General features: G+C 32.5%; 1 pseudogene; it reads left to right on the plus strand.

The window, feature by feature from the left end:
• Positions 1-1,282: 1,282 nt before the first annotated feature.
• On the plus strand, positions 1,283-1,744 carry LOC141519127 (vesicle-associated membrane protein 4 pseudogene; annotated as a pseudogene).
• Positions 1,745-4,862: the final 3,118 nt, after the last annotated feature.

Here is a 4,862-nt window from a genome sequence, read left to right on the forward strand (position 1 = left end):
TAGAATTATCATTTTGATTACATTAGCTCAACCTAACCATGATATTTTGACATTTTTCCAATTATTTAGAGCTGACTTTATTTGGGTGAGAAGTGCTTTATAATCATGTTTAAACTGGGTTTATCGTGGGAGGTATGTTCCTAAGTATTTAGTATTGTATATAGTTACTTTAAATGGAATTTCTCTTTCCATCTCTTGCTCTTGGGCTTTATTGTTCATATATATATGCATGTATATATATATATATATATGTATATATATATATATATATATATATATATAAATGCTGAGGTTTTATATTGATTTATTTCATGTCCTTCTAATTTGCTGAATTTGTTAATTGTTTCAAGGGAGTTTTTTAAATGACTTTCTCAGGTTCTCTAAATATACAATCACATCATCTGCAAGGAGTAAAAGCTTTTGCTTCCTCATTGCCCATTCTGATTCCATCAATTACTTTCTCTTCTCTTATTTCTACAACTAGCATTTCTAATACTATATTGAATAGCAATGGTGATAATGGGCATCCTTCTGATTTTATTGGAAATGCTCCAAGTTTGTACCTATTACATATTATATTTGTTGATGGTTTTAGTTAGATACTATTTATTATTTTATGGAAAATTTTTATACCTAAACTTTCTATTTTTAGTAGTAATGGATATTTATCAAAGGCTTTTTTCAGAATCTGTTGAGATAATCATATGATTTGTTTGTTTTGCTATTGATATATTCAATTCTGTCGAATCTTTTCCTAACATTGAACCAACCCTGCATTCCTGATACAAATCCTACCTCATCTTAGTGTAGTATCCTAGTAATATCTTGGCTGTAGTCTCATTGCTAAAATTTTATTTGAGATTTTTTTGCATCAATATTCATTAGGGAGATTAGTCTATAATTTTATTTTTATGTTTTGGCTCTTTCTGGTTTAAGTATCAGTACAATGTTGCCATCATAACAGGAGTTTGGCAGAACTCTTCATAATTTTTGAAGTAATTTATGTAGAATAGGAATTAATTGTTCCTTTAATATTTGGTAGAATTCACTTATAGGCTTCGATGCTCCCTGGGCCCAGCCCAGGTGGGCAGCGCCGAGCCCCTGACGCCCCGCCCCCCTCTTCCTCCTCCCCTTCCTCCCCTTCCCTCCCCCCGGGCCAGCTCAGCCTGGCCCGGCCCGGCCCGGCTCCGAGGGGTGCCCCAGAGCCTCCGGGAAACGCCCAGGTGGTATATATCTTCCTCTTAAAGATGGGAAAAGAAAAACAACTTTCTGAGTACTAAAAATGCCGCCTAAATTCAAGCGCCACCTAAATGATGATGATATCACTGGTTCTGTGAAAAGTGAAAGGAGAAATCTTTTGGAAGAAGATTCAGATGAAGAAGAGGATTTTTTCCTGAGGAGACCCTTTGGACCAAAATTTGGAACCCGGAATGACAAAATTAGATATGTACAGAATCAGGTGGATGAAGTAATTGATGTCATGCAAGAGAATATTACAAAAGTGATTGAAAGAGGAGAGAGACTGGATGAGCTACAAGACAAATCAGAAAGCTTATCAGATAACACAACAGCTTTTAGCAACAGATGGAAACAGCTTCGAATACAAATGTGGTGGCGTGGATGCAAAATGAAGGCCATCATGGCTCTGGTTGCTGTTATCCTTTTGCTGGTGATTATCATTCCTATTGTCCTGAAATGTCGGACTTCATTCTGTGACCAGAGATGTCTAAAAAAACATTTCTAGGACAACTTAAAAAAAAAAGAAGATTGCTGCATAATTTAAAGATAAATGTACATGACTTTGAAAAGTGTTTTTTCTCAAGAAGAGGCAAGTGTCCTGTTCAAATTGGAGCACTGACAAATTCCTGATTAGCATCCTCTCCTTTACCAAAATATGCTGTCATTAATTTATTTTTAAAAGAAACATCTACTTTGCCTTTTTATAGAAGCCTAATTTGAAACTAGATACTTGCCAATACATTATTTGTATATAGAGTTAAACGTTGATGATGATATTTATAATTTAACATAACTTCTTACTGTAAATTAGATAGGGAGGGATTTATTGCATCAAGTTCAGGAATAGGATGTGATGAAACATTATGTAAAAAAGGATTGGTAACCATTCAATTAATGATCACAAAGTGTATAATGTTTTTCATGTAAAAAAATTAGATTTTGGAAATGGTTTCCATTATTTATGGTGAAACTAATGTTTTCAATGCTGCTACTTTCAACTGTGACTAAAGACATTCAAGTAAATCTGTTTTGCCTGTATGTAGAATCTGTGACAACATTTTTTTTTAACTTTGGGGCTCTAGTTGATCAATCTTATAGCACAGACTTGGATAATTAAGGCAGGAAATGAGATTGAAGGAAAGGACAGCATCAGTGGAGTGTTTGGGAATAATGACTTCTACCTATGAGCACATTGCAATAAAGTAATAATTGGAGAGAAGCTAAGAGAAAATGAATAAAAGAAATCTATAGTTAAAAAAAAGAATTCACTTATAAATCCATCTGGCCATAGAGACTTTTTCTTAGAGAGTTTATTTATGGTTTCTTCAAATTCTTTTTCTCTTTTTTTCTTTTTAAAAATTTTTATTTATTTCCGTTCATCCATTTGCATATGCTTATTTCCAAGTTACAAAGTTTCCCCCCCACCCTCCTTAGCCAACCCCCTCCCCTCAGGTATGAACAATCAGGTTAGCATTTCACATATTTATTTTGTTAAACATATTTACCCATTAGTAATTTTTGGCATGAGAAATTTGAATTAAAGGAAAGAAATACATATCAAATGTTCATAGTTAAGATGAGCTAATATAATAAAAATGATAATTCTACCCAAATTAAATTACTTATTCAGTGCCATACCAATCAAATTACCAAATTACTACTTTACTGAGTTAGAAAAATAGTAACAATATTCATTTGGAGCAAGAAAAGGGCAAGAATATCAAGGTAACTAATGAAAAACTGTAAATGTAAAGGAAGGTAGCCTAGCTTTACCAGATCTAAAACTATACTATAAATTAGCAGTCATCAAAATTTCCTGGACTGGTTAAGAAATAGAGTAATATATTGATGGATTAGGGTAGATGCAAAGGAAACTGCAGTAAAATGACTACAGCAATCCACTATTTGACAAATCCAAAGATATCAGCTTCTGGGATAAGAACTCACTATTTGATAAAAATTAATAGAAAACTGGAAAATAGTATAGCAAAAACTAGACATAAACCCACATCTCAAACCTTTACCAAAATAAGTTCGAAATGGGTATAGGATTTAGACATAAAGAGCAAGACCATAGATAAATTAATAGACCAAGAAATAATCTGTCTATCAAATCATGGAAAGGAGATAAATTTGTGATCCACAAGAATTAGAGTACATTATATAATGCAAAATGAATAATTTTGAATATATTAAATTTAAAAGGGTTTGCACTAATAAAATGAATCTGCCAAAATTAGAAGGAAAGCAAAAATTCTCAAAACAATTTTCACAACTAGGAGTTCTAATAAAGGTCTCATTCTAATATATATCAAGAATTGTATCAATTTTATAAGGTAACAAATCATTCCCCAATTGATAAATTATCAAAGGATATGAATAGACAGTTTTCAAATGAATACATTAAAGTTATATATAATCACATGAATAAATATTCCAAATCATTATTAATTAGAGAAATGCAAATTCAAACAGCAATGACTTATTAACTCACACCTATCTGATTGGCCATCATCAATGTTAGAGAAATTGTGGGACGATTGGGACATTAATGTATTGATGGTTGACTTGTGAAGAGATCCAACCATTCTGGAGAGCAATATGGAGTTATGCCCAAATAGCAATAAAGCTGTTCATACCATTTGATCTCGCAATTTCAATTCTAGGTCTATATCCAGAAGAAATTATTAAAAAAAATAGGAAAAGTCCTGTATGTTCCAAAATATTCATAGCAGCACTTTTTTGTAGTGGCAAAGAATTGGAAGTTGAGGAAATGCCCATCAACTGGGGAATGGTTAAACAAGTTGTGGTACATGAATATTTTGGAATATTAATGTTCTATAAGAAATCATAAATTATCAGAGCTAAGAGAAGCATGGAATGACTTTCAGGATCTGATGCTGAGCAAAGTGAGCAGAACCAAGAGAACAATGTACAAATTAACAACAGTGTTGCATGATGATCACCCTTAATGGAAGCAGCTCCTGTCAGTGGTTCAGAGAGCTAGGACAACAATATTGGATTTTCTATGGACAATGTTATAGCCATACAGAGGAATAATAACAAAACAAAACAAAACAAAAATAAGAAAAAACAACCCTTCAGAATCTGATGAACACTTTATAAAAATCTCTCTTATGTATTTTCCCATAATCCTAATTGCCCATATCAAAAATGACTAATATGCAAACATGTTTATAAAAAATATTTATGTACAATGCTAACTTGACTGTTTGTAGCTGAGTGGAGAGGGTGAGAAAGGAGGGTAGAAGAGAATTTTGAAAATTAAAAATTATAACTTTATTTTTTTAATAAATAATATCCATGTGAACATATGAAAATATAGAAATACATTTTAAAAAGAAGTTTGAAAAAAAGAAAAAAGAAAGGTCAAGCCAAGAAAGTAGAGAAAAAGCAGGAATTCATCTGAACTCTCCCTATACAATGCCAAACACCTTCAAATATCCATCAAAATAAATTCTAGAGCAATATTACCCACAAAATGTGGAATTAAGCAATTTTCCAGCCCTGGACAATTTAGAAGATTGACAGGAAAAGTAGCCATATCCCTACAAACCTGCAGTAGTTCATAAGGGCAACTGAATCAGTGGCAGCAGTGACAT

The sequence above is a fragment of the Macrotis lagotis genome, chromosome 3 (genome assembly GCF_037893015.1).
Source record: "Macrotis lagotis isolate mMagLag1 chromosome 3, bilby.v1.9.chrom.fasta, whole genome shotgun sequence".
Taxonomy (NCBI): Eukaryota; Metazoa; Chordata; class Mammalia; order Peramelemorphia; family Peramelidae; genus Macrotis; species Macrotis lagotis.